This window comes from Geospiza fortis, unplaced genomic scaffold (genome assembly GCF_000277835.1).
Source record: "Geospiza fortis unplaced genomic scaffold, GeoFor_1.0 scaffold23, whole genome shotgun sequence".
In the NCBI taxonomy this organism is placed as follows: Eukaryota; Metazoa; Chordata; class Aves; order Passeriformes; family Thraupidae; genus Geospiza; species Geospiza fortis.
Window position 1 is genome coordinate 4,449,531 of NW_005054303.1, and position 21,733 is coordinate 4,471,263.

The window sequence follows — 21,733 nt, forward strand, 5'->3', positions numbered from 1 at the left end:
TTACCAAAGCATTCCCTCTACAGGGATACATCAGTATTACAGAAGACACCGCTCAGAGCTGTGCTGCCGCTTCCCTCCCTTCCCCGGAGAGGGTGGCTCTTCCAAAGCCCACTCTGGGGTGTGGGAGTGGGCAGAGGGGCAGGATTAATCCCAGTGAGACTCTCCTGGACCTTGGTTTTCTGAAGCATCCTAAGAAATACACACTGCTGCCTGTGCATCCGGACTGTGATCCAGTTTATATGCACCGAGGACCCATCTCAAAGAACATACTCCATTAATCATTTACATGGGATATACCCTCTGTGGCACTGGTGTTTTCCCATAAATCAGCACCAAGGCCTAATCCTTGATTAATGTTTTGAAATCCAGCACACAGATTGCAACAATGGGAGCTCTCTTTGTGAGACAAAGCTGTGTGATAACAAAAACTGAGCAATGCTCCAAACTCTGCTATCAAGATAGGAACCTCCCTTCCAGCCTGATTAAGCAGTATTTTCAGCCAGAGCACTTTTCCAAGTAGCAACGACCTGAAGAACTCTCTTGTGTCATTCTTCCTGCTTTTTCCCAGATCGGCTGAACCATCCTGTGAGAAGCCTTTGTGCCTCCATTTGCCCATCTGGCTGAGCAATGAGGAAAACGCAGTTTCTTGGAAGATTATGCAGCACTTCTAAATGCTGGCTTCTGGCAATAAATCTGGGCCATCCAGTTCATTCTCTCTCCTTATGAAAATAGTATGTTTTACTGGAGGTTTTCATCTTGTGTCCACAAAGCCTTCTTATTTTGTGCCCTGAAACTGCTAGTAAAATTCTCCAATGCACTAACTCGTTTAAAGGACTTCAGGATATTCCAAGAAGGATTATGGTTATGACCAGCAAACTCTTTGCCTTGCCAGAAAAACAGGTCCTCCAGAAGGCATAGACAGTAGCCTTTAAACATTGCACAAAGAGTAGCATCCAAACTGAAGACCAGTGGAGATGAAGAGCTGTGCCTTGAAGGAAAGCATGGAAGGTGTGTGTTCTCCAGATGTGCCTCAAATGCTGTTTTCCAGTCCATTTCAAAGTGTCCTGCAGTCACCCAAGAGGTGCACATTCCCATGTTGGGTCCAGATCTGCTCTGTGCAGGCACCCTTACAGGGCTGGTGGAGCAATACCAAGTCAGATCTCTTGCAGTGGCAGCTGCAGAGTGGGCATACATGGTATGTTTGAGCCAAATAGAGAAAGCCCATAAAAATCCCCTCACCCACAGTGTTTACTACCACTTCATTTTCATGGAAGTTTATAACTCTAAATATGGAGGCATTTTCCCTCATCCCTAATCTGTACATTGGGAAAGGACTGGAAGCTAAATCCTAAGAAGGAGTAGTCAATGCTGCTCCTACCTGGGAGCTGCACGTGATTGACATGTCCAAAACACATACAAAACAACTAGAGCAGAAGTTTCACTGCTAATTTACTGCATGGTGGGCATCCAACTTTGTTGTGCAAAGTCAGAAGGCTACACACAATACATACAATATCAGAGTAATTTTTGAAGTATTAAGAAAAATCTCCCAACTCCATTTACAAGATTTGAATCATCAGGATTGCCAAATGCCTGTGAGCTGAAGCCATGTGCTGGGGAGCTGTCACATCCTCCACTATCATCCACACAAAGAGGAGAGACACTGAGATTTTGGATCCAAGTGTGTGTCAGGAAAATAATTTGACAGAACTTATTCTGAATAGGTAAGAAATCAATCAGTAGCAGGAACCGAAAGACAGGCAGACTGGATCCAAGTGCTGGCCCCTGTTTTGTCTCTGCCAGTGGCAAATACCAGATGCTGATGAGAATACTGTGAAAAACCTGCCCATAGGGTGAGTTTCCTCCTCTCTGCCATGTGGTACCTCTTGGCTTCTTCCCAGCAGCATTAAGGTTTACATCCCTTCCAAAAATATTTACCATTCTATCCAACATGGGAAGAAGGCCAGAAATGCTTGATATATCTTTGCCTTTTTAAAACACCTCTTTTGTAAATACCTACAACAAATGTTGCAACAAAGAGATGGGAGAAATGGAAGGTAAGAATTTACATCAGCCTTGGCAGCACAAAACTGCAGCCCTCAGTTACCCTGACTTCAGGGTGCATCGCTGAGGACAAATTCTGCCCTGAGTTACACCCAGAGCACACAGCATGGGGGGGATCTCTGCATATATGGGGACAGAACTTGGTTCTTGAAGGCTGAGGAACTTGCAGGAGCTTATTTTGCCAGACAAAAGCACTTTCTGGTCTATAGTTGCATCTTTCCTGAGTGTGTAGCATCCACACACTGACAGGGCACAGGAAACTCCAGGAATTTAGATCTCTGTCATTTAAGCCACTGGTAATTTAAACCCTGGCTTTGCCAAGAGTATATTCACATCACATGCATATTTTTTTTCTCTTGTCTCCTCTATCCTTGTTTCTCTTACAGCTCAAACAACCCCTCAGTTTTGGGGAGGCAGAGTGAATGTTCTTCCATGCTTGACAATGAATTTATAACTGTTTCAACGGAATTGTCTTTGACAACATTGGTTAAAAACAGGAGAAAAAAAATCAATGCAAGGATAGAAAAATTATCAGCACTGTTCCCAGGGACTGTTCAGTTTCATGGCAAGTGTTTGTAGCCCAATCAGCCTCTGAGCTTGACAAGTTTGCCCTGAACAGTCTGTAGGGGATGGAGCAGCCCCTGGGCTATTCTGGGCTCCTCCACTCCACATCCACCCTCCTTTTCCCAGCACAGCTCTGTGCTCAGGCTCAGCCCTGCTGCCTACAGCACAGACACCTCACTATTCAGCAGACGAGCCCATTGGTATTAGCAGCATGAGGTCAATGCAACCTGAGTAACTCTGCAATAGAGAAAATAGGCAATGTTACACTATCCCCCATCTTCATTACACTCTGATTTCTCATTCCTGAATGACTAAATGACCTTTTAGATGTATTGATGCACCAGGGAGTTACAAAATCTGGTTTTATGCTATAAGCAAGGCCTGTTGGTACCCTTCACTCAGTGTTAAAGAGTATATTCTGCTTGCAAGACAACAATGCTGCTGAGGACCTAATTTTGCCTTTTATAGTTCAGTGAAGCCACTGGGATTTTATAGCAGATAAGAGAGGAGAGTCCTGCCCTAAAATGCTGACGCCACTTCTATATATCATAGAGATAGCTGAATAATTCATAGTGTCAAGCAGCACAACTTAAAGGAACAGTGGCTTAAGTGACAACATCCAGTTTTAGTACATGCTGCACAAAAATTAATACTCCACAAAATTCTTTCTTACACAAAATCCATTATCAGTCTTTCCAAGGAAGAACTGCAACAGTGTTACATGAAGTGGGGTGATACACAAAACATGGGGATTTCCTTTTGATTTGACACATTACCCCTTACCTTTGCCTTGTGTGGTATTTGAAATGGAATGAAATAAAATTTGGCCTGGATTGAGAAAAGGTACAACAAAAAGTGCCCTTCTCTTGGGCCCATCCTGGTGCAGAGATGTTGCAGACCCCAGGTTGCTGTCACAGGTCTCCAGGATCACTTTCTGTTCCTTATAGCAGCTGCCTTTCAAAACAATTAAGTCCAAAGCAAAGGCTGGAGATCAGGTGTTTATGCTGCTGGTCCATCAGGGATCTGGGAATTCTGAGGATGTTTTGGATTGAAGCCAGAGTCATGTTTTTCCAAAAGACCCTTACTATCACACTGAATTGAGTGAGGGAAAGCCCTCCAGGAAATCACACTTCCACTTCTGATTTAAAAGTAGCACTCACAGCTTGTCTCTCCTTGCCTGTGTGAAACTAAAAAAATCCTCTGGAGGTTGCAATCTGTTTTCTACTCTGTTTTTCTCAGGCCATAGTTTGGATTGGTGACCCTTGCTTGGGCTGATATTTCAGGCTGGGTGCTGGGCAGGTGTTGTGGTGTTGTGAGGGTCCCTAGGAAGAGGTGAGAGATGAGAATTTGATTCCTTGTTCTCAGAAGGCTGATTTATTATTTTATGACATTATATTAAAAGAAATTATATACTAAAACTATACTAAAGAATAGAAGCAAGGGTACATCAGAAGGCTAGACAAGAATGAATAATAAAAACCCGTGATGGACTCAGAGTCTGACACAGCTGGCTGTGATTGGCCATTAATTAAAAACAATTCACATGATGGGGAAACAATTCTCCAAATCACATTCCAAAGCAGCAAAACAGGGAGAAGCTGAAGCTTCCCAGCTTCCCAGGAGAAGAAATCCTGGCAAAGGGATTTTTCATAAAATATCATGGTGACAGGCAGGGGATGACCCTGAGAGCACTGACCCCTTGCCAGCTCCGTGGTGTGGAGCTGGGCACCACGTGATGTGCTCTGCAAATGTGAACCAAGCAGGAAGGCAGTGTCTTTTTGGACCTGCTAACAGGTGACATCAGTCCACACACCTTTTGGTGCAGCTGAAATCCCCTTCCTGGCCTGGGTGACCACAGCAGGTCCTGGAGGCAGGTGACTCTGTTGCCTCTTGTGCCCACATCTGCTGCCCCTGCCAGACAGGGTCACCATCACCAGCAGGGATGCCATCTGAATGCAGAGAGGATACAGGACACCACTGTCCACCCACGGGAGCCCGGGGGAACTCCAGGTGATGTGAGGTGATCAGATTGCCAGGGTAAGGTGGGGCACCCTTCCCAGCATGGCCCTGGCTGTGATTGCATCCTCTGCACTGTCACCGGTGGGATGAAGGCTTTCCCCCGGCAGCGCTGCTCTGGCTGGGGCTGTTCCGTGCAGCAAGCAGGTCGCTGTGCCTTTGTATCCCCGCTCATTTTCTGCCCCTTGCGTTGTTTAGCCCCGCTCCACTCCCGCCCCTCTCGGCCGCCCCCTCATTGTCCCTGGCAATCGTTGTTGCCGCAGAAGTGAAACTCTGAAAGTGAGGAATTAATTGCCTCGGGGCTCTGATCATTTTTAGCAGCACGGAGATAATCTGTCAGACACAGGAACCATTCTAGGGCTGAGCAGCCAGAGCAGCAAAGATCCCCATAGTTATAATCTTATTTTTAGTCTCTTCATTTCCAGAGCAAACAAATTCAAGGATTTACATTTTGGGTACAACTCGAGCTTTGTTTTGCAGATACTACTTTTCAGCCATGATGTACATTGATTTTGATAGCATGCAGGATGTACCAGGCTTAATTGATCAGTTCTGCTTGCACACTTGAGTTTATTTGTTGTACTCCCTGCTTTGCCTTCATTAGAACTGAATGTAACGCTCAGGAAAGTTCTCAGAATCGACAACTCCGGAAACCAAAGTTCCAGCTGAACAGAGCCAATCAAAGCGAATTTATCACGCCCATGTGCTCCCTGCAGCTCAACCCCTGTCCTTGAGGTCAGCCTTAGTGCTGAGATCACCAACAGCATCAGCCATGAGCACCAGTCCTGTTGGTGAAGATACTCTGATCTGGTTGCCTGCCTGTTAAAATGTGCAGTGGACTGAACAACCCTCCTGGTGCTTCCAGCTGGGCCCTCTGGAGTGGCTCTCTGATCCTGGGCTGGCCTTCTGGAGGCTCAGGAGTAGAAAGTATGGCAGGGTGGTGGCAAAGGATGCAGTGCAACAAGGGAGCAGCACACGTTGCCACCTGCAGAAGGCTGTGCCTGTAAAGTTTCCAGAGATTTGTCTTAGCTCTGCTCCTTTCAATAAGTCTATCTCTGGACTAGGAATAGTCCCACACAGTGAATTTCTCTGTGCCAAGAAAAATAGTAGTTAGTGCTATACATGGTACTTCTGTTTTGTTTGCAGCTGAGGCACCTGCAGAGAATAGTGAAGGAGAGAGGCTGTGAGAAAGGAGGTTCTCATGCTGCCTGAGCTGGGAGGCATATTTCCACAGAAACCCTGTGCAAGTAATGAAAAGAGAGAGGGAAAAAGAGAGGTGGAAGCTTCTTTGGCAGGCGATGTGTCTAGGTTAGACCTAACTCCTCAGGGAGCAATAGAGGTGTCCCCCAGGAGCCATCTCAGTGCCTAGGGAGCAGGGAGCAGTGATCAGTCTCCTGATCCTCCTGTACATGGGCCAGCCCCTTTGTCCCTCTGGGATCTGCTCAGCCCCTCAAGCCTGTCTGCTGCCATCACCACTCCCAGAACTGCATCTGTGTGAGATCTGTGATGGTAAAAGAGCTCCACCTCCCTTTCCTACCCTGATCACTGAGCACATCGTCATCTTCCATGGTTTGCTATACTGAAAGATTGCTGTTGCTGCTCTTGCACGGGTTATCCAGAGCAAAGAACTCCTAGATGCAAGTCTGGCATCCTTGAGAGATCTGCTGATCAGAGAGGAAGCCTTTCTGCAGCCACTGTTACCCTGCATGGCCTGGGGTCTGCAACTGGGGGCCACAGAAATGACTGTTGTACAAACTGTATAATAATAAAGATAATAACAACAATAGTAATAGTAATGTGCAGAGGATTTGAGAGACGTGCCAACACTCTTCCTACTTACACCTCACCACCAACATCAGCAGCCTTTCTTTCCCATGCTTTAAACCTGGAGCCTAGGTCTCTCCTCACTGCTGGGGGCTGGGGCAAGGTGGGCTGTGGGAGCCACAGGTCACTGCTGCCATCCCTTCCCCTTCCTGCACACGGCAATGCTTTTGTTCTTCACTTACCTGACCTGACAGACTGGAAAAGGTGCCGTGGGGCTTGGGAGGGGACCCTGCCCTCTGTGGAGCACAGCCCTGCTGGGAGCAGCATTCCTACCAGAGCAGGAGCTGTTCATTTCCGTAGGCAGAGCTCAGCACTGCCAGTTTGAAAGCAGGGGGAAGGGAAAGGGGAAGATGCAGGAGTTGTTTTTTGCCTGTAGTGTCTTCAGGTAACATTTTATTGCCATTTCTATCCCAGAAGCACGTTGTTTTGGAGCTTGTAGATACAGTTCGGGTAGTGCTCACTACTGAATACTATCTGGGTCAGACTCCTGACAAAGTGAAGCCAAAATGTGTGTGGCTGCTGATATTTTCATGTATATCCTTAGAGGAAGATTATTTTGCTGCCCCTGTACTTATCAGGTATGTTAGTAAGCCTACTCATTTTATTTTCATTGGGTGAGCTGAATCTTCTCTTAGGGTGAGTGGGAGCAGCTCAGCTAACTTGAATGGATTTTATACCTTTCTATAATTTGGTGCCCCTTCCTTTGTCCCCCAGGTATTTTAAGAGGCCACACATAGTGCTCTTAATAAGAATATAATAAAGACTTCTAGTTCGGAAGTACAGTGGGCATTGAGAGGCAAAGGGATGTGGGAGTGTAGGAGCCAATATGGGATGGGTCCTGCAGTACCCCCCTGCCAGCTGGCAGCCTGAGACAGAACTTTCTGATTCAGGAGGGAGCTTTTAGGTGCTGGACAGATGTACCTATACAAACTTCTTCCTTTAAATGCAAGATTTTGACACTAATGCGATAGACAGCTGCTGGAAATGAGGGGCTGGCTCCAGGGAGAGGCAGTAATGAGATAGGAGCCCTTTGTCTCTGGGTTACTGGTTCAAACCAGGCCAGATAGGAGTGACTGGAGTCATTACTGCCCGACAGCTGCTAAATAGTTGGTGTCAGTGGGGCTGGTGTCCTTGGTCAACTTTCTCATTAACAGGTGTGCCCATCTCAGCGCCTCAAAGAGAAACCAATTATCAGCCTCATCCCTGGCAGGGCCTCATCCCTCCCTGGGTATGAGACAGGAATTACTCACTCACCAGAATGAGCTTGGAAATGTGCTCCCAGCCAGGGTGGGGGGTGCTGATGGGGGAAAATGTCTTCTGTTATACTGCCCCCTCCCTTCACTGCCCCTGCGATAAGAGAAGGGTTAAGCCTTTAGAGATACCAAGCCCTGTTGTTCCAATAATTTCACACACTCCTGCTCTTTACTGTGGGAGTGCTAAAGTGCTTATCTTCTTCTTAAATCTTAGGGAAATTGTCCCTGCCCTTCAGAGACCCGTGCAAGGCAAGAGATGGCAGATCTGTATCTACAGCAGCCAAACAAAGAGAATGCAAACTGAGGAGATATTTTTTGATGACATAATGAAGCTGCTTTAAATCTTAGGCTAATAGTTTCATTAAAAAAATAAAGAAACGAAATACAACACCAAAAGTTAAAAAATCTCAGAAGTGCAACTTTTATATATTTGCATTTGACAACTGAAATGCAAAAGGCTTGGAACAGTAAGAAATGCGACTATGACATTAACTATTAACATACTGCAAATACTCTTTTGGCTAAGTAAAAATAGGATTTGCTTTCACTTACAGTATGATCAGTCTTACATGAATCTTAAATTCATAAAACAGAAAAAGTGAAATTAGTTTGCAGTTGATAAATGATATCATATATTTTTAAAATAAAAATCATTATGGTAACTAATTTTATCATTATTTAGTACAAAACTTGTGATGAGAAGGCAATCTGGTGCCTGAGTGAGCTTAATATTTCCTCTTCTCAGACTCCATCCTACAATCCTTAACTCTTGCTGTGAACCTAAAACACAGCAGTTGAAAAAACGGACAGCTAATGAAAGCTGTTGCCTGTCCACTTGCTACTTCATTAGCAGAATCACCAAATGAGATCCAGGCCTCAGATCAGTCATTGTCTTTCACCTGTCACATACCAGAGGTCAAACCTTGCTGAAGAACCACAGGAAAGAGCCTCTCTGGCAGCAGGAACAGCTGATGGGTGAGACATAAAAATCTCCTGCCCCCCAGCTGAGCAAAAGCTCCATCATGTAAGTCCATCATATCCATCAGTCCATAAAAGAGCAGCCTAGATGGACCAAGTAGTCATTGTGGGTCCCTTCAAACTGAAACATTCTATTTTACACAATTTGCACACACCTGTAACAGTGGTAGCTCATGTCCAAAGCAGGAATAATGTTGAACAGCTCAAAAACACTTTTAAAATAAATAAGGGAGACAACTTATTTCTGCTACAGAAAAATCAAAGAGGAATTAAAATAGAGTGACCATTTATACAGCCTTTTTTTTTCTAAATTCTTAGTGAAAGTTAAATGCAGGACTCTTGTTCTCTTGTTCTCTTGTTTTTAAATCACTGCCTATACTTAATCACCACTAAGAAGGGTGGTTTCCCTGTAACTGGGTTGGCCAAAAGAAAGCTGAAGTCTCTGTGGAAATGAGGGGGAAAAGGGAAATAGAATAGGATGGGAAGAGAGTGTCTGTGTTAGCTGAGGCATCAGGGGGAGAGCCACACTGAAGCTTGCTTTGCAAAATAGGCTCTGAAAAAGAAATCTTGAAGGAGAGACCAGCCTCAGGTGCTGGCAGCAGGAGATCCCACCTCCCTCATCCTCACTGCTCTGGCTCTGTCCACAGCCAGGTTTGGCCAAAAAGGCTCTCACCTGCAACTGGGGACTAATGGGAAAGTTTCCAGTCTGGGTTTCTTTCTTTTGCACTCCTTCTGAAGGTGATACTTTCAGGCAGGTTATCATTTTCCTGTAGCTTTGGCAACACAGTAGTTAGCATGATCATAATGTGATTATTACTGTGTGAGAATAGGAAATCAACCATGAGTATGATGAGCAGTTATCAGTGTCCAACTGATTGTGTTATAACAATGCCACAGATAGGGAAAAACTCATTTATTTGACTTTTTTTCGAAGTGGTTTATTCGGTATAATTTAAATTCTCTTTTTTTTAGCCTTAAAAGAAAGATACCATTTTTGTAGATATATTCTTTTGTGTTCAGAAATGCACAGAGTCATCCGTAATACATTTCTCATTTTTTACAACCCCCCCCCCATACTGATAATTGGGTGATCAGATAAGATTCTTATTCACACTGAAACAACTATAAAAACAATTTATTTACAACTGCAATGGTACTAAAATTAAACTCAAGTGTGAGAGCTGCTTCTTGCTGAAGGTCTCTGAATGTCCTTCGAGTTTATAATAAGTTCTCATGGGACACATGAATTCATGCCCTTAATCCATTCTGACTTTAAAAGTCCAGCTTCTTTTATGAAATGTCTCATTATACAAGCTCTTGCTTCAGCAAATGCACTCCCATCACTTTTCTCTGAAGTCTGTTTAATACAACACCTTCTGAATTATTTAATGGGCAAATATATGGATTAAATAAAGCAAACACATCTACTAGAGCTTCTATGTGCCTGACAAACTTTTGACCAAAACTTTCAGACATTCAACAGCTGTCATATAAAATCTCAGAGCCTCAGACCTGGTCAGCATTGTGGTCTCTGTGACACAGCTCAGCCCTTTCAGAAGTTGTGGCTACAGGTCCTTAAGGGTCTCTTCCCACTCTGAAAAAATGACAAATCCCAGAAAAGTAGCAGGTCAGGGATCTGATCATGGAAAACCATCTTGAAGCTCACAATGGAATCAATCAGAGCAGCTTTTCCCCTGCCCCAGTGATAAGGGGAAGGCCAGGTAGATTTGGGTCATGTCCACCCATTTCCCTGCTCTGTTGCTCCCCAGTCTCTGCTGTGTGATTTTCACCTTCAGCCACAGCTTTTTTCTTATGGCTTACATTTTGTTCAGTGCTCTGAAATTCAATTCTAGATTACATTTCCATGTTTTGGAGTGATATATAGTCCATGGTGAATGTTTACCCATGTACGTGTAAGCCAGTCTGGAGTCTGCCTCTGATTAATTTGAATTTAAATCTGCATTTCATTTCTCCTGACCTTTGAAATCTCCCTCATGGCTACTCATCAGGAAACCTTGATATGATAAATTAGAAATTCTTTTAGATCTTGGATCAAGACTGGAATAATAATCACACCACTTCCCAAATGCCAATTTCAGGATTTGTTAGTCTGTTCCCAGAAACTGTGGATCATTTAAGTCAAAAGAGTTGCAGATATTAAACTGGAAACATTTCTACATGTGAATTTAAGAGCAGAAAAAAATTGCCTTCTCTTCCTATGGCTCTTTCAGACATGAAACCAGACATTCTGACCACAGTTTTAGATTATTAGTGACCCTTTTCTAAACTGTTCTGACCCCAAGGCTTTCTCACATGCCTTGATTAGTTTTATTCATAACTGAAACTGTGAAACAAAAGCACAAGTCAGATGTATCTGTTAAAGCTAAGAAATTGAACTGCTCTTTTATTATTAGCAGCAATTTAGGTGCAAATAAAGAAGGTGTGGAAGTCTGAAAAAGATGGGCACAGAGCAGCCAGGAGGTTTGGGACCCTGTGGCAGCAGAACACTGAAGACTGAGGGGAGTGGAGAGTACCCAGGAGGCACATGGGTGGCACATGGCTTTTAAATTATCTCTTTTCCTTAGCAAAGGGATGTGCTGTTTAGAGCCTGTAGCTGATCACCACCAGCCAAAAAGTGAATTTGTAAAATGGGCAGAGGCAGTGGAAAAAAACATTGCACAACTAATTCCATTCACTGGAATTATTTGTAATAATTATCTGTAAGTAGTCCACCAATGAAAGAAGCATCTCAGTGGCCCAGCAAAGGAAGCAAAAAAATTGCTTTCAGTCCCAAGGAACTCACCATCCAAACAACTGTGCTGTGTTTTAGAGCTCTGGCTTATGAGCTGTCTCTAAACTCCATTTGAATGATACGCCCTGACTGCATTATCCAGGATCTTTTCCTTTTTTACTGGGTTATTTTAAAGCTTTTCACATGGAAGCTTGGATGACAAAGTATCCTGGCTAAAATCCTGGTCCAAATGAAGTCAAGGACTGTGCTGCCATTGACTTATCATAGCCTGCAGAAAACAGGTCTGATTTTTCACATTTGTATTTATATTGAAATTTCGATTCTTGTTTGGTGTCAAAATAAAGGAATTATACCTGTGTTAAAAAAGATGTTGGTAGTCCTTCAAGTGAGTATACAGGAGACCGAAAATAATTTCCCCTCTAAATGCCAGTAAACAAATTTTCATAAACATACTTTATAAAGGGACTCAGTCTAGTTTCAGCAAGTCATGGACCCTTCCTTAATGAACCATATGACACAATTAAATCTTATCACGTAGCAGACGAGGTCAGTTCCAAAATTTAACTTGATAATACTAAGTACATGCAACTAACTTAGGAATTCAGCATTCTTGGTCTGATTTGCCAGTTAACTTTGCATCTTTACAAAGATATCTCGAATCCAACATCCCAGAATAATGCAAATAAGAAGAGTGGCTTAATTTGGGAGTTATTAGAAGAGTAACTTCACTTGATCTTTGCAGCAAAGTTCTTGCCCACTGCTTTTGCAGCAGCAGATTGCTCCTTCTGACACTTAATGTAATATTTTACTTGAAGGTTTTAACAGTCAATTATTTGACCTGGGCAATTCCAGCCCCACCAAATACAGTGAAAAGACAGGCTTGAAAGCAAGGTTTGCATCTTAGAGCTCAGTAGGAGTTTTGCAATAAATGTCATGGGTTGGCACTTAAAGGAGAGACAGTGTAAGAATAGACTGTGTTTACACTGCAAAATTATCCTGATATAAAAATCATAATTTCAAGCATCTTTATAAATTTTTAATCCTTATACTCTATTTATATTTAATTTATATTTCTATTCCAGTTTATTTAATCTTTATTCTGTTCTATTCTATTCTATTCTATTCCATTCCATTCCATTCCATTCCTTTTTATTTCTCTCTGGTCCAATCTTTTTTAATCTTTTCAGTGATGTACTGGATTCCTGTACCTTGCTGATATCCAGGACAGGACAGACTTGTGACGAGGTGGCACTAGACTGGGTGCATTTTATGCCAAAATCCTGGTCCTGGAGATTTCTGGTCAGCAGTTACAAATGTCATAGAAATATCACAGAACTGCTGAGTGCATCAAAACGGTGTGTGTTGTATGGTTTAAATTCAATCCATGGGGCTGTGAAGTCTTTGAAATGGCCCCAGGTGATGTGAAGGCTTAACCCTGACGGGGTGGCAGAGCTCGTGTGACCCAGTTTCAAAGGCTGGGTGCTGCCACAGGGTGGGAGGAGACTGGCACAGCCTCCTTTTGCCCAAGCCCAGAAGAATTCCCTTTGCATGGGAGGAGTTGCTTGCATGTATAGGAGAGCTCAGATGTATAATCCAGAAGGATGTGGAATTAATAGGGGGAAATAGGATGTCAGGGATGGATGGAGCATGCGTTCGTGTGCGTGTGCCCCTGCGCAGGAGGGAGAGGGCTGGCTGCTCCTGCAATTTTGAAGCATTTCTCTAATAGCAACAGACAGATAGCCCAAGCATACATTACTGCTCCTCTGCTTTGTTGCTCATTGCCCAGACAATCTGGTGATAAGCATGGAAAAATGCCCAGGGAGAGAAAGGCAGGAAAAACCTCGGTGTCCTTTCCTACGTTCACATCTCTTCTGCAATATTAGCCAAAGCAGACAGATGCCCAGACATCATCCTCTATCAGCCCACCCAGAGATCTCAAAGCAAAAAAACCAGGAGTAATTGTGAGGCACGAGGATGTTTTGTTTTGCATGGAGTGTATCTCCATTAGGATGGTAACCATTTTAAAGTCTGGAAGAATTTTGCACTCACTAAGCTGATTTTACAAGCAAAGAGAAGTGCTTGTCAGCAAAGGTTAATGTAGCTGTCACTGCAGGAGAGCCCTGTGGGTAGAAAGTCTCATCTGGCTGTTTTTTAAAGGGCAAGAGTCATCACTGTGAAGGAGGAATTTTTCCATTTCTAGGAACCTTTTACATCATTGTAGTGAACTGCTGCATCAGTTACCATTTCTCTATAGCTTCTCTATTTTTATGATTATCTATATTTTGTCTATTATATAATTTAAAGTCTTATAAGTTGTTCTTGTCCAAAATGAATAAGTCTTTATTTGAGAAGATGAAAAGAGAACTTCTGTGTGTTTTTATGGCTTGCACTGGTACAATACTAGGGTATTGTGAAGTATAAAAGATCTGTCTCCCCTTTTTATTGATGGAAAGAGGGGAAAGAAGAGACTAAGCACTGAAATTAGGCTACATACTCTAACCTCCTGCCTAGGTATCCTGAACACCTTTAATTCATGGTGATCTCATCATAAGGGAATTGAATCCAAGTCTCCAGCATGGCTACCTGCTTACTGCTGGGTGGGCTCAACCCTCCTTGAAGCATCAGAGGTGAGATCTGTACAGTATGGGCTAAATACTCCTAATTCATGTGCTGTACTTGCAACAGAGAGATATTTGGCCCCATCAGGCTGGCCTGACCACAGAGGGTTTCACACTGGAGGCATCCAGACCCTGTGGTCAGCTTCCATTTACACCCTCAGGAGTCACTGGCACAGCCAGGGGACACACACACTCCATGTAACAGCAAAAAGCCAAGAATGATCCTGGGACTCCCAAAGAGCAGATGGCTTTATTTCCCCCTGGTCACCAGGAGATGGAGTCATGCCACATGAAGCATCAGTGCAGGCAATGCTTTGCCTCACAGAGAGGACCTTTAGTTGAGGTATTCAGGAAATTTTCTCTTGAAGCTTACAAATAAAGAAGCTGGCCATGCTGTGATGCCAGCATTGGATGAAGAGGCATGGAGGGGAAAAAGGCTAAGTGTGGGCATTCCCTTGTGAGGACAGTGCTGTGAACAAGCCAGTTTCCCAAGCTGATAGAGGCTGATAAAGATGCCTTTGGATACAACTCACATGGCAGCTATTTGTGTGGTAACAGCCCTTAGGTGTTACTGAACCAGATTTGAAACAAAGACTCTGAGGTGAAAACCTGGGTTTGGATCCACTGGAGACCAAACCACCATCCACATGCAGCATAAAGGATAGAGAAAAGTCCCAGATCCATCCCATTGTCTCTGCCATGTCCACATGTAGCATAAAGGATAGAGAAAAGTACTAATCCTTAACCCAGATCCATCCCATTGTCTCTGCCATGTCAGATACAGGAAATATCCCGATGGTGGCAGGCTATGCACTGGACACCACAATTTAAGTGAGAATCTGTTGACAGAAGAGTTTGTATCCTGGCAGAGCTTCATGCACAAAAGCTCAGAGCACCTGCAAGATTTGCATTATCCCAAGAGCTCAGCTGTCTCCTCCAGTGGAGTCCAGAGGAAATCCACCCAGGAGCACCTCAGTGCCTTCCTTGGGCTTTGAGTGACCCTGAAAGGCACCATCTCTGCTCCTCAATCCACAGCATTTGGGAGCAGTAAAGAGTTGAGAGGCTCTGAGAAGCTGCTCTCAGTCAAGGGATAAATGGTGGTTATTTCATGGAGCACTGCCTGGGTTGCATAAAACAGAGTCAGCACTTAGAAATAGCATGGGATCCTCCTTAGCTGAGGAACAGCCAAAGCACCAGGAGCTTTTTTCACTGCTGATGCTTGCTCAGAGGGGATTTCCTTCTGCTCCTGACCCAGATGTTGATACAGCGAACAGGGCTCTGCTCAATCTAGCTTGGGTTACTGCAGGATGCCCCAAGGGCATCCAGGAATAGCAATGCTGTGTGATCTCCAGTGACCTCCCAGTTATCTCTGTGTGACAATCAGGCTGTTAATTTTGACATATATTAGCTGTAGTTAGTTCAAGACCTCCTTATCTGACCTACGCCTCGCTGGACCGCTGGGGCTGTGGGAGGTGATCAGACCATCATTTCCCAGAGATGACCTGTTCAGGGCTTATGACAGGTCACTGACAGGGAAAACCCCTTTGCTCCTGAGCTTTGCTCCTTCCTGCCTGCAACAGCCAAAGCTGACAACTCCTGATACCCATCAGGTCCCCAGTGAAAATGCTGCAGCCAATGCTGAGGCCAGGGAAGAGCCAAGAGCAGAAACTCTTTTAAACCCATGTACTCCTACAGCAACAGATACTATTGCTCATGAATTAAACATCAAATAAATACAGCTCTAATTTGCAGTTATTTCCAGCAGACCTTATAAAACTCTGCAAAAATAAAAATCCTGCACAACACCTAGAGTTTGTGCCTGTTGATGTGGTTGTGCCTTTTTGGCTTTCACAGCTATGTTTCTGCAAAGCTTTTAAAGTGCCACATCTGCTTTTGAGCATTTTGAACTATGTCAGGTTGACTCATAAATCATAACTGATATACAGACTATGAGACATTTTGCTTATGGCAAAATAACTCTAAGTGTCTGAAAATGCCATTCTTTCAAAACTTAGGAATTAATTCCATTATTTAGGTCAATAGGACTTTGGAGATGGAAGTGCAAAAGTCTAGAGGCACATACAGACAGTGGAAATGCCAAAGATGTTGAGGCACACCAGACACTGAGCCTGTGTGGACAGCAGTGGCAGGCAGGCACCTAACCCACTTGGATTTGTAAAAGGCCATCATGAACCTCCTCCAGAATTAGGCTATGAGAGAATTTAGTAGTCTGCAGTACTGTTGCTGCATTACAGCCTTTTCTGTGGGGCAGAACAGCAACAGGAAGGGAAGCAATCAGAACCTGCTCAGAATCTCCCTCAAGTTTCCAGGTGCTGCCCCTAGAGCAGGTTTTAGTTGCAATGTTCCCAGACCACTGCAGCATTTGCTGTTACCAAGAGAGGTATTTGAAGATACCCTACAGTGGCAGATACCTCACAGCAGTTTGGGGACAAAGCCTCCTCAGCTTTGGGGAGGGAAATGACCACGTATTTCTTCTCAGCTTTGCCCAGAGAATGTGAAAGGAAAGGCACCAAGTCACTGATGGAGGAGCATGGTTGTCTTGGCTCTTAAATGCAATAGTACTATAAATAAACTGAAAATTTGCATATTCCCTTAGCAGAGAAAGTTGTTTGAGTATTTAATGAAGACACTAGATTTGACTGGAAACCAGTGGCAGTGTGGTTACCAGATGCCTGCTGGTACTGGGGCAGATATGCAAGGGATGTAACTACCCAAGAGTTGCCAGATTGGTCCAGGATTCTCCAGGGGTCCTATAGTATGCATGGTCTGCACAGCCATGATCCCTGTTCCTCCAGAAAAGAGCCCACTAGAATATCCATATGGACATTTGCAATTTCTTTTTTTTTTTTTGCTTTCCAATTTTGTCCTTCCTGACAATTTGTTTGGCCTCTAGGTATGTTTTTTATGAAATACATGTCTGAGGGCTTGGTTGAGCTGTCAGTGTTATACACCTCATCTCTCAGAACGATTTCAGAAATACTAAATTTGTAATATCTCTGGGTTTAGACCAGCATCCATTCTTTGCTGCATAACCTGATTACTTTGAGGAAGAATCTTTCAAGTTTCAGCTGGCTTTTATTGGCTATGACTTATATTTTCAACCATTAGAAAATATCTGAACAACCTGTTTATTAACTTTTTGTCCTTCAACAGGGGTGGTGTAATAGCAGCATTGGCTGCTGCTAGCTTTCTTCCAACAAAGTAACATTTCTGTGGTTCTTAATCAAAAAAGCCTTATTCTCTCCAAACTAGAGATGGAACTGAATGATCCTGGGACAAATGCCTGGATCCAAATGGGATTTTTTCCTTTTGAGTATGAGCTCAAGCTATGATTAATAACCTTTTCTTTCAGTGGAATATACTTGCTTCTGTAAGTGAGCTTTTTCACCTCACAGAGGGAAATGAAAAAGCGGGGTATTTTATTATGCCTTGGATCACTGATGAGGAAAGGCTCATTTGTACAATTCACTGAGCAAGTCTTTTGGTGTATTTCTCGTTACAGACAAATTATATGGTTATATGTTAAGTTACAACACAAAGTATTCAGATGTTACATAAAATCAATACAACACTTTCTGAAAAGAAATATAAATTTTCATGTCTTTATTTCTCTTGTGACCAAAATAAAAAGATCCATGTACTATAAAACAGAGAGAAGCCATTCAAGGGTTGTTACTTATTGTTCTATTGCTGTTACCGCAGGGAAAATAGTAGTAATTTTAAAAAATCATTTCTGCATGATCTGCTTTTGTGTGAACTGATAAGAAAATATGTTCTTTCTGCACATGCAACACATAAGGAATGTTTACTGCCCATATGGTCTCATGAGGACTCTGACATTAGAATTTCTATGGTAGCAAGTTGAGAGCAAAAAAAGCAATTTTTCTGAATGCTGTGAATGCTGTAAAACTGTGGTGTTTTCATCCTGCCTGTGCATAAAATGAACATAAGAAGGACAGGAAAAGCATTTAGCAATGTGTCACCTGTATGGGAATCCTGGATATTATACACCATGGCTGAGCTCTGCTGATTTACATCCTCTGCAGGGTTGCCTCGCTGCTTTGTACAAAAATCTGCCATGACACATGACACAGAGCCCAGAAATGTGCACCAAAGGCTACTGCTGAAGGTGCTTCATCACAGCACGATTAAAGGATGTGATGGACTCACATTGTTCCATTAGAATGAGAAATTAGGTCTTTGATGCTGCAGCAGTTCGTTTCATTCCACATCTGAGTCATCCCAGCATGCCAGGACACAGTGGGAATTCTGCTTATGGAACCCTCTGCCAGTGTTCCTGATCCAGCACACAGGGCTGCCTGCACTGGGCTGGCTCCCCAGGCTTCCTGCATTAAACACTTCCCCAATATCAAATGTATTTGTGTGCCTGTCACTGCCAGTGTGACTTCAGCTACTTGTGTTCCCTGGATAATCACCTTGAACAGAAGATGCCCATTTGCTTTTGACTGTGCTGTAAAACTATTCTTTCATCTTTCCCAAGGTTTAATAAATTTTTTCAATTGTTTGTGTAGAATAGTAAGAGCTGTGTGAATGAGCAGTCTCCATGCCAGTGGATCACAGACTGCCCAGCATGGGTTCTGTTCTGTTCAGGTCTTACCTCACCTGCATTGTGGGTTTGTGTGTGCAGGCACACACACATTTTCCTTTATTTTATCCTCATAATAACAATCTGTCCTCAGTATCTCCACCAGTCAGGAAAATAAAACACTGAGAAGACAAATGAGGAGCAGAAGGGTTTTGTGATCAGATGAGCATTGAGAAGGCAAAGCCTAATTTCCTTTGAGAAGAGCCATAACCCTGTATTTAATTCCTGAATGTTAAGTCTTTAGGGATGCTGTTCACAGCTGACTTGGGTATGAGCAGTGTGTCCTTTGGCTATTAGAGCATTAAGCTCTCCTTAAGGATGGACCTCTAGACACAAGGTCTAATATTGGTCATTTGATCAAATAAATGCAATTTGTTTACATTTTTAATCGATGTGCCCACATTCACTCATTCATGCCCACAGTCCCATGAACACTACCAAATTCTAATGTATGCAGGAAGAGAAAAAATCTGGATGTTGCACATTCAAGGAGCTCAGTCTGAGGTACATAAGGAAGCTTTTTTGAGCTGCAGAGTACCTACAACTATCAGTTGCTTCAATGGTCACTAAAGATTTCAGGTTTCATACACCAAAACAAACAACATTTTTAAATATCGGTTTTTTGTGCCTTAATGTTGTGTTGTTTGCAAGCAAATACTGCATTTTCACACCTGGCTCTTCAATTTCATCCATCAATAAAAATTCTAATTTTGAGAATTAATTAAAGTCAAAAAATTCAATGTAAAGTCAAAAAATCCAATATCTTAACAAAAAATATCAATTAAAGAGCCACCAAAAATAAACTAAAAAAAAAGGACTTGTTTCCAATAGCTGATATATAGCACAAAATATTTAATTGATTGATTCAGGCCATCAGGCACAAGAATGAGTATTCAAATTAGCCAAATTAAAAATGAGTCATCTTAATACAAAACCTTCTGAGTACAAAATTCTCAACCTACCATATGATCTTGGAGAATACTGCTTAAATCAAACTTCCTCCCCATTCTGTGGCTGCTGCACAGATCCATGTTATGGCCCTCGGGTAGGAACAAGGGCAACCTCAAATTTAGCATGTCAGGCCAAGGGTAACAGTTCCCCTTCTGAGCTTAGTCTCTAGCAATGGCTCAGCTGAGAACTCGTAAAAAAAGAGGAAAAGGTGATTGAAAATATAAATAAACAACACCTTGAGAGATTGCTATGGGGTGGATGAGCGTTCACTGCCCTCATTCCAGGAATGGGAGAATCCAGGCAGAAGCACAGTATCTTGGGAATAGTAAGTTAAGTCTCCAGGCAGAGCTGGGAAGAAAGGCAGAGCTCTGTGCTCTATCCACCACACAACAGATCCCTCAAATGCAGCCCAGGAGCTCCTACCTGTGGCCTGGGAAGCCTCAAAACTCAGCTAACAACAAGCTGTAAATTAAGCCATCTTTAATTGAGTGATCTCGTTAATAAGCCAAGGCAGCTCCAGTCTCTGCTTCAGCAGGGTCTTGCCTGTGAATTGCTGAGCAGCCCCCAGCCTGAGGGGCAACCAAATAATTGCCCTGCCTGAAAGAGCAAAACAGTGGTAGCTCTGGCATGGGAGGTGTATTGTAAGTGCTCACAGTGATGTTTCACAGTGATGAGCAGACCAGGTCTGTAGTTCTTGTTCTACAACTCACTGCTAAATATGCACAGCATTTAACTTTCCTTTCATTTCTGAAACACTTCATGGATGCCAAACTAATCAAGAACTCCAATAGCAAATCAGGAGGCTATGGGATAAATCTCATTATCCAGAATATGTTTGGCTACTGAAATCCATTCTTTATTAAGCATTGTTTCAGTGTTAATTAACAGTGTCTGATAATCATTATAAACACTGAAACAACAGCCAGTGTTAACCACAGGAATAAAAGATTAGCTGGGTCGAAGAGGGAGATGTCTTTACATCAGGTTTTTGTGCAATATGGGGTTGCATAACTGCATACTCATTTTTTGCATGGCTCTCAAACTTTTCAGGGGCAGTAACTTGATCATGTGCTTTCCAAAGCACTTGCAAACCTTGTCTGTGAAAAAAAAAACGGTTTTAAGTGACCAAAAATAAAAGGGCAGAGAATTCTCAACTGAGATCATTGGGTATTCTGCTTGCCTGCACATTTGGAGAGTTTTGAGTGACCTTAACAGCAGTTACATAAGCATATGGAGAGAAAATAAACTTGTATTAAATGTGTAACACATATGGTCTCCTGACAGGATGTTCCAAGCCATGCAGTGATTTTATAGTCCACGTGCACTGTACAGTCATTCTTTGCTCTCAAAGTAGGAGTCAGAAATAGTCTATCAGCATGAACTCCATTCTTTGTCTTTGAGGGGCAGTCAGTGTGTTAATATTAAAATACACAATGCTAGCTGTGTTTAACAGCAAAAACTGCCATCTACATGAGACTAGATCTTACTAGCTGATAAGACCACATATGACATGGCTATGTGATGTGTATGAGGAGTAACTATTTTCCTGGGGCATGCCATGAGGAACTTTAGGGTAAGGAAAGTGTCCTCAGCAGTTTTATTTTATTTGGGCAAGGGAGCACCATTCTGAGTGTTTACAGAGCAAAGTATGTCACTTGGGCTGCCTAGGGTGTAGAGACTACACCAGACCTCTTCTTTCCAGCCTCAAAGCTAAATCTAATCAGTCTCAGCCCAGGATGAGATTGACAAAGGACGCAGAAGCACTAGTTGTACTAAGCTGGGTTTTCTTGTTATTAAACATGTCCATCAGCCGCATAAACTCTCAGTGCTATTATTCTGTCGTGTTTGGATCACACAAAAGCCTCAGCGACAGAGCCGAGTCCAGCAGACATCCCTTGAGGAGCCGATCTAAGGAATCAGCTCCCAGTACGATCCACTGTGGTGCTGAGTGACACCCTGTGCCGGCTGTCCCGCCAAGCACCTGCCCGGCAGCGCTCTGGGCGGAATCAAAACCAAACCTCCCGTCCAAAGGCACCGCGGAAACCCGCGGCTCCGGCGAGCAGCGGCGCCGCCCGTGCGGGCGCTG